Source organism: Heterocephalus glaber, unplaced genomic scaffold (genome assembly GCF_053883595.1).
Source record: "Heterocephalus glaber isolate CG9 unplaced genomic scaffold, H.glaber_assembly_v1.0 deba00001698, whole genome shotgun sequence".
Lineage (NCBI taxonomy): Eukaryota > Metazoa > Chordata > Mammalia > Rodentia > Bathyergidae > Heterocephalus > Heterocephalus glaber.
Genome location: NW_028258419.1, coordinates 414,377 through 426,684, shown reverse-complemented (window position 1 = coordinate 426,684; position 12,308 = coordinate 414,377). Strand labels below are relative to the sequence as shown.

The 12,308-nt window shown below is 39.7% G+C and overlaps 1 protein-coding gene across 14 annotated transcripts in view; it reads right to left on the bottom strand.

Moving 5' to 3' along the window:
• Positions 1-12,308, bottom strand: part of Wdfy3 (WD repeat and FYVE domain containing 3) — a 304,615-nt gene that overhangs the window by 291,062 nt on the left and 1,245 nt on the right. The window lies entirely within an intron of this gene.

The window sequence follows — 12,308 nt, the reverse complement described above, 5'->3', positions numbered from 1 at the left end:
TTTGATAAGACTTCTCTATATTTCCAGCATCTGAAAATAAGTTAATGGGCAATATATTTATCTTCTGAATTCCTATTCAAAAACATGTTTCTTTGGTTTGCAGTAGAAATTACAGTGGGTTAAACTCTCATGAAGAAAACAAATTATCTGATGGGAAAATAATAATTTAGTTTTCACTATTATTCCAATATGCCAGAGAATTCTTTACTAATGTCATTGCTTTACCATATTTAATTATTTTACAAAAACACTATCTTTTAATAGATCCCTTAATGATACCAGATGATGGGATGCAAATATCTAACTCCAAGCCCATGTGCAGGACTCACTTCTGTTACTCAGAAAGGTGAGACACAAACACAAAAATATACATGCCCAACATGCTACAGAGGAGCATTTCTTTCTACACTTTAACAAAGCTCAAGAAAGCATGCACAAATGTGATTAATAACTATAGCCATTCTTGACATTAAATAACACCAAAGGTAAAATACGATGGTAAAATGCACCGATTTTCTTCCATTAAAACAAGACCCTCATTGGAATGTAATGATGCTTTACCAGGTGATATCAGGACATGCAAAGTGACGATTAAACTCTGTGCTAAAGAGGATGTCAACAAGCAGAGGAGGAAGAAGAAAGGTTGGAATATGAGGCTCCTTTAGAAGACCTGTCAGTGTTGGCAAGCATGGGCCAGAGGCGGCTGATTATTAATGACAGTGTGGGTTGTACGGCTGGATGCATGGACCAGCCGAAGAACATGTGCCTAGAATGTGAGGCCTTGGGTTTGTCCCTAGCATGGCAAAAAATGAAAATGCAAAAAGAGAAGAGCAGAGAAGAATAGAGCAGAATTAGTCAAGGTGAGAAAATTCAAAGTGCATGAAAATCCAGAGGAAAAAAATAATAAACTTTCTAAGAAAAATATAGTACTTTTCTCCAAGCTATGAACAGAGTGCACAGGCACTGTCCCCTGAGAGGCAAGGAGGTCATCTTCCCTGCTCTGCCCTTCGCTGCCCCAAGCACACAGGTACCTGTCGCAGGCAGTGGTGGACCTGCTGCTGTGACAGGTTCCTGACTCCTCCTGCCAGAGTGGACTCCCAGGCCAACCCCGGTGTGGGAATCACCGCCCTTATTTACTTTGGTGACTCACGCAGCAATCTGGGTCTCAGTGGAGGAGGTGGAGAACACAAACAAATGTTATGATCCATTTTTCATTAATATTTATTGTACAACTAATGCTAACTCCAAAGATCTTCTGCTCTTGACAAATTTGACAAAGAAACCAGCTTCAGGAAATCTTCAGGCTTGACTGGATCCATGGATGCCAGCAAGGGAGACCTCAGGCACTCACAGAGGCATCGCCTCCTCTCCCTCCGCCTCCATCTCTGAGCATACCCTCCTTCACCTTCCTCCAGAAGGCTGCTCCCTGAGCCTCCAGAGAGATCACTGTCTCCCAGCACAGCTCAGCTCCACCAGGGCATCACAACTCTGCAACAAGTAACACTTTCAACACAGGCACTCTAGAAGTGATGAAACAGCAACATATCAATTTTCATCTTGACCAAAGGCATAACTCATCTATCTAATTTATTTCTGGATTTATCAAATTAAATGAAATATAAAGTATATCCCATTATCCCAACAGATTAAATTATCTTTTAAAAAAATATATTGAACTTTTCTATGGGCAGGTCCCACATGTCTGAATTCAACCAACCTTCTGTTGAAAACACTCAAAAAAACAAAAAAAAAAGGCTGAGGTGCAGCCTAGCAGCAGAATGTTTTCCCCAGCATGCACAGGCCCGGGGTTGGATCCCAGGTCGCATAAAAACAAACACACAAAAATAAATGGTGTCTCTACTCTACTGATGCACAACCATTTTTATTGTCACCATTCCCTAAATGATATCAGGTTAACAGCTATTTATTTACATGGCATATATATGGTGTTGGATACTACCAGAATCTAGAGAGGTGTAGGGGTTGCCAGCAAAACCACACACACCATACCACGTCCTTAGATTCTGATGTCTTCAGGGGTCCCAGAACCAATCTCCCATTCCTGTCTGCACTGCAGACTGGAAAACAGCTCAGATGTTTCTTCAGAAATTTAAATCAGGAATACCACCCCACTCAGCATTCCCTCCTCTGGGTACATCCCTAAAGGGAAGGAAATCACCCCATAAAGATGTCTGCACTCCGTGCTCACTGAAACATCATCCACAATTCTGGGAATAACCTAGGTGCCAAGTCAATTCATAAATGTATAAAGAAATTGTGGTGCCGGCTGGGGATTTAGCTCAGTGGTGCCGGCACCTGCCTTGCAGGTGCAAGGTCCTGATTTCCATCCCCTGCATCAAAAAAAAAAAAAAAAAGAAAGAAAAAAGAAAAAAGGAAAAAAGGAAAGAAATTGTGATATGATACAAAGTATTATCAAACTACACAGTGAATGCTTACATTTCAAAAATTACATAAAAGATACACTCCCATTAATCCCCCCTTCAAAATCTTCCCCCTCACTTTGAAAACATGTACTTTATTGTTCTTGTCACCTTCTAAAGCAATTCTGGAAGGCCTCTTTCATGTCTTTATGAGGTTTGATCAAAAATTCAGTGAATGCTGCTGCCAAGTGCCATCCAGTGGAAAGGTATGCTCACAAAAACATAGTGTGTCCTCATCCACCTTATTCAACAGGTCTGGTACCATACAACTTCTGGCTCTTCCCCAAAGTCAAAATGAACATGGAAGTAAAAGTTCTGAATCAATTTAGGACATCAGGCAGCCACAACAGGACAACTAAAAACACGAAAAAGGACTTCAGAATTGCTTCAAAAAGAGGCAAGAAACCTAGCATGACAGCGCATTCCTATAATCCCAGCACTTGGGAGGCTGAAGCAGGAGGATCACCGAAAATTAGAGGCCAGCCTGGGCTACAATAGTGAGTTCAAGGCCAGCCTGAACCACATAGCAAGATTCTATTTCAAAAAGTAAAACAAAACAAAAAACAAAACAACAAAAAAGTGGCAAGAACAATGGATAAGTGTTCAAAGCAAGGGGGAGGATTTTGAGGGGAATTAACTGCGATGTGATTTGTACTGTAACAACTTTTTAAAAAATCTGAACATATTTTTCATCACAGCTCATATGTACATGTACATGTACACATACACACAAAGTATCTCATGACATCATGTATATAACCTTAAATATACACCAAAATTTTTTTTTCTTAAAAATAAGGCATGCTAGGGAAATCATATGTAGTAGAATTTTAATGATGATACAGTTATAAAATACTTCGGGAGCAAAAGTAAGGTTTTCATGTTAAAAAGTATGGGTTTTTTTCCTATTTTACTTTATTTCTAATCTTTTTCTTATAAAAATTCAGAGTATTTCCCTCCTCTCCGTAAAAGTCTCTTCTGATTCACTATAGTGAAATCAACTGATTCCATAATGTTCTATAATCTTGGTGTAGGTAAATTTTACAATTTTCACCAAGGATATTCTATCAACACCTCTGACATTTGGAACAAATATCATCTTAGGGTTTTCCTAATCACTTCAACAAAAACGTAATCTCTCTTCTCCCAGCGCCGCCCTGGTCACACATACCTATCTATTTATGTCTCTGTCCGTCCCCACCCTACTATAACATCACTATGGCAAAACTACGTCTTAATCATCCATGCAGAGTACTCACAATACCCAGCACTGCCACATTCAATCGTATTTATGAAAAAAAGGTCTAGAATTATTAAAGATTATAGCATTACTTAAGTCTATCTGCTGTTGCATCATTTTGGGAAATAAGAACTAGGTTGCCAGGCAGAAAGTTTAATCCCTTACACTTGTTCTAGTTTATCTCTTCTCGTTATTCAGATACAGCAAGCTAAATAACATTATCGGGCAATCGATATGTAATGATTATTCTAAAAATAAGTGATACAGAGTTTATTTTTATTTCACAGTTGGTTACTTAACTATACATTTACCATACAAATCACCCAGTACTATGTTTTAATGAGCAACGTCATAGAGACAGAACTTGGAATTTGGAGTCAGAGAAACTGAGGTTTGATTCAAAGACATCTTATTATGAATTACCTAAAGATTTGTAGTGTGAATAGAAAAACAAGCACAACAAAATTTTTAAGACTGACAGTAAACACTTTCTTAAAACTACATAATTTTCTGATAACATGCTTATAATCTGTGTACAAATGTTTAATGAAAACCAATTACATGCCTATGTCATGTGTTTAAAGAGACAATAAGATTTGCTGAAATCCTTTATACAATGTGTGGTTATGTTTGACACCTAAACATCCTTTTTATTTTTCTAAACTCTATATTAAGCACAGTGATAACAAATACTTAATAAATATTCCTTGACTAACCACTGAGTATTTCTTCCTTTATATTCTGTTACATGTTCAGAATGAAAGTTCCCAGTAAGCAGATTTAACAGTGATTATATAAAGAAGCCTAGCAAAGAGGAATTAGAAAAAAGGCCATGTAATGAGAATTTTTACATGACGACCTCCATGGCTATAACAGAATTACCCTGTGGAAACAATCGGCCCCTCACCTGGCCGCCTGTCACCCCTCTGTAGATACAAAGGAAAGAGACAGGGACTTGGTCTGCTGCCTATCAAACACAGGATCTGGATTCATAAACATCCGGCAGCCTCACTCTCTGAGGACAAAAGTGTCAATGTTCCTTCATTTGTCAAGAGTTTTCAAAGTGAACAGAATCACTATGCTTTTAGTAATAAAATATGTATCAGCGACTGTACTGTTATTATATAATAACACTGGAGAAAGATTGGGGGCATAGAGGGGACTCAGCACTTCTTTTGGAACTTCCTGTGAATTCATAATTACTTCAAAACTTAAAATTTAAAAAAAAAGTAAGCTAAGACAGTTTTAATAAGTGCTAAGATACAGTAAAATAGGTAAATTAATTGCTTCTTTAAATTCAGACACTTAAAATGTACTAGATAATTAGAATATCTGGAAAAAATACTAGTGGGAATTCTATTTAGAGGTCTGAATCATATGCAAAATAAATAATCCCCTTCTAAATGATATAATTTACAAAGTGAAATGTATGTATATGGATATTTAGCTACAGAAGCATAATAAACTGACAATGCACACATAAGCGAATTAACTGTCCTTTCTTAGGGAAATAGCAGCTAATACAAACAATTTGGATGTGACCTTTTTCTTTTTTCTTTTTTTTTTGGTGGTCCTGGTATTAAACCCAGGACCTTCCCAAGGAGCTACATTCCCAATCATTTTTTTAAATTATGAGATAGGGTCTTGGTAAGTCTCTCAGTTGCGAGGCTGGGCTCTAACCTGCAATCCTCCTGCCTCAGCCTTTCAGAATGCTGTGATTGCAGGTGTGCACCACCACATCTGGCTTGGGGATAACTTTTTTTTTTTTGGTACCAGGGATCGAACTCAGGGACCTTGTGCTTTCGAAGCAGATGGCAGCACCACTGAGCTAAATCCCCAGCCCTGGGGATAACTTATTAATGGGGCAAATAATGGCTATGTATCAAATTCCTATTTTTCTTAGGCTACTATTAAGTTGGCCTTCTTTAAGTCCATACTGGCTAGAGAACACAGGGAAGCAAGCTAGGAGGAAACATTATACAAGAAGAAGCCAGACAGGGTACTAAAAATGCAGCCGATTCTCCAAGTGTTGACCACATACCTATTACAACACATCAAAAATCACCCTGTCACATGATCTCCAGTCACAGCATTAGTACTAAGGGCCTATGAAAATGAGGAAACCAAAAAGAGTTGGTGCAAGGACTCATTCTCACTATTACCCTGAGGACCTGGAGTGGAAAAGGTGCCAGTAGGTGAAGACCAGAAGCCAAACAGGTGGGTCACCTGCCTAGGAATATAGCTCGCAAGCAGAGGCAGGAAAATCTCAGTGCTGGGTCTCAGAAGTACCATTACAAAAAAGCACTGGTCTCTTACAGGGAATAATAATAAATTCTTCAAAAGGATTAGGCTATACATACAAAAATAAGAAATATAATTATTTTTTTAAATCCTCATTCAGTAGTTCTCCAAACTCCAAAATACAAGGACAACACTGCACACACAGTGGCCTCACATGCACTGAGCTGATTCATTAAAGTTCTTGATAGGAGCTTGAGACCTCACTGAAACATGAATTCCAGGACACCCTTCGTCTGCTCTCCTCACTAAGGAGGGGTCCGAGCATCTGGTCAACACGATGCTCTCATTTGTGATATCACAAAACAACAGTATGGTACACTTAAAGCCATACAGGCCTTCATATTGGGCTAAATCAAATGCCATGCACAGATAGATCAATGCACAAGGTGAAGCAATGACAGAAGTTTAAAAGGAAACTATGGGAGAAAACCTAAACCTAAGAAATCATAATTTTCTTTGAGAAAACCAAGGCACAGATCTAATAGCAAGACTGCTTTATTACAGAAATAAAACCAAACCCCTGCCCACACATAAGCATTTAAGGAACAACTGAAACAAAACCTCATTTAGTGAGTGAGATTAAAGGTTTTTCAAAATCTAGTACAACACTATGAAAGATCAATAATCCAACATTTATGATCAATAGATCACAATCTACTGGCCACAATGATTTCTGGTTAAACACAAACTGGGGAGGGGGTGCTCATATCACTAACACACATTGCTATAAGTGCTCTGCCACGGCCTTGGCGTCTGTAGGCACAGCGCTCAGGCTTGCTCACCATCCTGCCATCTCTGAGACATGCAGAACCTGGGAACGTTACAGGGCAGCCTATGGCATGGGATGGGGACTTCAAGTCACAGGTGACAGTCCGTCCCCAAAACACCAGACATTCCAGGGCTGAAAGGCATATGCCGCACCCGTATCGCCTCCCTGAAGGCAAAGGAACACAGAAGCATGGATGAGCCAAAGCCATCCTGATGAACTCTTCTCTACTTACTTTAGACATCAATTATTGCTACATTTCTTTGCTACTTCTTTGTTATCACGTGTTTATGGCGAATGAATGTATGAATTTCCCAAGTGGTAGTCAACATTTCTTACATGTGACATTCATGGAAAGACAAGGCTGCTGGGAACCTGGTAAGGGATTTGGGGAAGTGTAGAGGTTGCAGGGTTAGGACACAGAGAACAGAGAGAACACAACCCCTTACCAAGCATTTACTGGGCATCAACTGGGCACAGCTCCTCATCAGGGCACTACATGCAGTGTTTAGCAAAACAGTCCACGTCCACGTGAGCCAGCAGTAGTTGCATGCCGCTGCCAGCATCTTCTACCCAGTCAGCAGTGAATAAACTCACACAGAGTGAGCGATCCATAACTCAGCCAATGCCAGTCAATGAAATGGGAATTTAGAAGTCAGGGAAGGACGTGAATAGAAGCTAGCCCTTCTCCCCAGGGAAAGGTGAGGCAGTGTCCTATCAGGAGTCCAGTGAAGGGTTCCAGGGAACTCAGGAGGAGCAGCCCAGCCCCTGCTGGAGTAGAGGGAAGCCCGGGCCCAGACAGGATGTATTCTCAGAACTTCAGGGAGAAGACGGAGGGAGACGAGCCCTACACACATGGAGGAGCTCGGAAGCCCGAGTCCCACAGTGCCCCGAGGTGCAGGTCTGCCACCCCTGTCCATCTCTCTGGCCCTCTGCCTTTGGAACAGCAAGCACCCTCCAGCCTCAGGCCAGGCACTACTCTGCTCTCCCCTCCAGCACGCCCGCACCCTCAACCCCTTTGGCTCTACCCCTGTCACCCAAGCAGAGACCTTTGCACACAGCCCTACACAGGCCCTGCCACCCAGCCCTCAGCACCTCACAGCTCTGCTTCCTTAACCCAGTCTCCCCTACTCTGTGGCACTCAGACCACACTGCTCAGGTTGGTGCCAACAGTGCCACTATGTAGGATGACAGAACACACGGATCCGTCATGTTCTGTAACAACTGACAGTCACCGTCGGCCTGTCAGCTACACCCCAAGCCAGAACTGAAGCTCTCATGGCCTAGCACCATCCACAGCAGACAGCAGACACTCGGGCTTCTCCTGAAAAATGAATGATGGCCAGGAATGGTGGTGGTGCACACCTGTAATCTCAGCATTCAGGAGGCTGAGACAGGAGGGCTGCTGTGAGTTCAAGGCCAGCATGGGCTAAATAATGAGACCCTGTCTCAAACAAAACCAATAAATAACAAAAAATGAACACATGATGGTGAGTAGTAAAGAGATGGGGGAGGGGGGGTGGCGAGGAGCAGGGGCCAGGTTGCAGGAAAACTTTGGACAGACCAGGACTCCCTTGGCAGCTCTTTGATAACACTGAGGAGCAGCCACTCAAGGCTTCTAATGAGGAAAATGAATGTGGAATGGAAAAACAATTGCCAAGAAAAAAAGAAAAAAAAAAACCCACCATGGTAATGCAGTACTGTACATGTCTGCCTCCTACCCCTGCCCCACTTTATTTCCCGTAACTTTCCTAAGTACAAAGTGAGACAGAGCAGAGGCAAAAAGCAAAACAAAACAAACCCGCAGAGATCTTGGTTATTTGAAAACAACATCCCAACATGTTTACTATTCTCATCTTCTCTCATAGCTGGACTTTCTGGTGCCACTCCACAGGTTTCCCCACTGCTCCAACTCCAGATGTCTCATCGCAGCAGAAACTTTCAAAGAAAGTCCTGCCAGAGGTGGGTCTGGATTCCAGGTCTTCCCCACCTTCGAGGCACTGACAGCACCAGGACCTCCTCTAACTAATGCCCTGTCATAGCCTTTTCTGCCAGACTGTAAGCTCTATTAGGACCGTGACCTTGAACCCTATCCTATGTGCACAAGACACTCTGTGTATGTGACGAGTGAACGTGTGAATCAATGAGTGAAAAAATTAATCCATTTTCCATGAAAATTATTGAAGAGTTGAATGTAAATACTTACTATTGGAGTGTACTCAAACTAGGACTACACCTTTTCCTAATTATAATGTGACTACCTACTATGTAAGGTTATCTTCTAAATGTTATGTCTCACATTCCCTTTCTAATCAGTGATACATTATTCTAAGAGAGGAACACAGTATTTTACTATTAAGAGCGAAATATTCATATGAAGTGTATCTAATTCAACTCCTGTCCACACTAGACCTACAAGAAACTTCAAAGTTAAGATTTTGATATTGTGCTTGAAGAATGGTTACCAATTAAGAGTTGTCAAGACTTTTAAGTAAAAAACAGTCCAATGAGTTTACAAAACTTTGGTGAAATCCCTTCAGTGCAAAGTAACAGCATATATGTAACTACATAGAATCTTTTTATAAATCCAAGTAAAAAATTGAAAATAAAAATGCTGTGATAATTTTTGAGAATCTATTCTAAACTTTTCTTAAAACTGTTATCAACCTTTTTAAAAAGATACAACTAAAGAACTGTTAACAGCTAAGCATTAGAATAATTCCCCAATGATTCCTTCACTATAGGCAAATTTAACAACACAAAAGGTCAAAGACATCCTTTAAGAAAAAGAAAAAAAACCCAAAAAACTAGAGTCTTCATGGCAAGATTTAACTCACAACCAAGACCAAAAACAAAAAAAAGATTTTTTTCAGAAATGGTCCAAACACTGCTGAAAAATAAACACAACTGAAGACATGTATAATAAACATAGAATACACATGTAATAAATGGCTAAAGTTTCATTAACTGATAGTAACAAGAGCTGACAAAGTTGCAGATCAACTGGGTCTCTCACAGACTGCAGATAAGATGCAGCACAGAGCAGCTGTTATGGAAAATAGCAGTTCCATAAAGTTACTGACAGCAATAAATCTACAATTATTACAGGACCAAATAATTTCATTTCTCGGTATTAACTCAAGAAACCTGAAAACTTTTGTCCCTCACACAGACTTTGACGCAAATGTTTATAGTATCTTTGTGCATAATTGGCCAAAACTGAGAGCAACTGAAATGTCCATTGATTGCTGAATGGACACACTTTGGTACCTGGATACCGGGGAATGGTGCTCAACAACATCAAAAGAAAAAAAACTCAGTGGTATGCTAGAACAGGATGGTACCCGCCCAGTGCTAAGTTTTTGGAATTTTTTGCAAGCTGGTTTAAGAAGCCAAACATAGGCTAGGTGTCAGTGTTCAAGCCACAATAAATAGCAAATGGACAAACCAAGGAGGCAGGAGGGGCAGGCAGGCTGTGAAAACATTTATCAGCCTACCACTGAATGCACTGTTACATCCAAGAGCTGAGTGAATATCACAAGCATTGTGCAAAGAGAGAGAAGACATGAAACCAACAAACAGTATGATTTCATTTACACCATATCCTAGGAAAGACAAAACTCTAAGAACCTTAATTAGATTACCAGAGGTTCATGGTAGGAAGAGTTCTGGCCACTAAGGGCATGAGAGGACTTTTTGGAATGAGGGAAAAGTTCTATGGTACATCTCAATTGGCAGTGAAGATTATCCAACTAGATGCAGTTGCAGAGCTTTTACTGCATGTAAATTACTTTCATAAACCTGCCTTTAAAAAAATTAAGTAAAAGCCATTTATTTATTTTACGGATGCTAAATATATCAAATATACAAAGGGGAAAGTGGAACTCAGTGGAAACACCAGGAAGGCACATTTTGATACAATATAAAAAGAAATATTTAAAATGTCAAAAAGTGAAATGAATCTGTAATCACAGAAAGTACTAAAATCCTGTGAATGATCCTGCCAAAGATGCTGCAGCAATGGCTCTACTCTGGTGTGAGTTCAAACTAGTATTAACAGAGGTTATTATCACTCAGATATCTTTCTACTGGGCATCTATGGCCCCAAATCCCATGGTATTGGATGTGTCTATAATCTCAGATAAATTTTCATGTCTATCTAAAACATCACTTAATCATTTTAACATCAATTAAACGCTGTCACTGATTCAAAGTCCAGTACAGCCTGGTTATTAGCATTGCTGGCTCTGGGATTATACAGTCAGGGGTCAAATGTTGGCCCACTAATATCTAAATGTCTCTAAATATTTCTCTCTCCATCTGTAAAAAGGGATTAACATTTTCCTGAGGTTTGCATAAGAGTGCATGAAAAACTATTTCTGTGTGCTCTCAATCATAAACATTGCTTAGACATAATTACAAGGAAAGTATATAAATTACACTAAGAATTTTAACTTTCCACAAATACTGTACTAGAAATTTATTCCCTACTTTTCTTCGACATGGGGTCTCATTGTGCTGGGGCAATAACACCAGGGCTCAAGCCACTGACCTTCTTCAGCCTCACAGGTGCTGGGACTACAAGGCCCTGCCTGGAAATCTGTTCATTATTTATATGGCCAGTGGTTCATCTTTTGTAGACTAAGTTCCTTTTAAGAATATGATGACTGCGTGGCCTCTTTACCCAGAAAAAAATGCAAATAGATGCTACATCTTGTATATGATTTCTGGAGACCAGGGACCTCATGAAACACATGCATAAAATTAAGAATGCCTGATAAAAACTCTTAAAAACTGCAAAGTTGAACAGTGGAATTCAAAGAATCTTCCAAGGAGAGAATCCAACTGATACTGAAATATTACACTCATTTAATTTTTTGGTCCTATTTTGCAAGTACCAAGATCAGAGCATCATGTCTTCTAATTCATATCTTTTTGCAGAAATTTTAAGTTAGAAGCATATTTTTAAATGAATCCATTTCACAACACACACAGAAACTTGTAGTAAAAATCTATCTCTGGTAGCTTGAGACAGAATGGTTTAAAGCGTAACACACAGTATGTGCTCAAATATCATAGGAAGAGTCCTCAAGTCTAATGCAATATATATTTTTAAATACTGCATAAAAGCTCACCAAGCTAATTCCTATACTTAGAGTCCCATGGCAAGTTTTTCTTTTTAAAGTGGGATGTTTTGTTTACTAGACCTATTAGCAAAAACCATGTCTAGATTTTGTAAATCAGCACATTCTTGGTCCTATTTGTGATGTTTATTTGTCACAGGGCACAATAGTGGAAACTAATTGTTCCAATTCTACCAAACAAATAACCAACCTGGAAATATGCTATCTCAATACAAAAGGTTTTGTTTTCTTTTTTGAATTGTTTGGCTTCCAGGTGACACAATAACTAGTTGGCAATAACCAATTCCTGCCCATTACTGAACAAGAATAGTTTTTTGCATGCATAAACACCATTTTCCCCTAGAAAGCACCTAACCATTTTCAAAAGACTGAATGTCTAAGCCAGAGTTGACATACATAGTAAACAACTGCTGGGT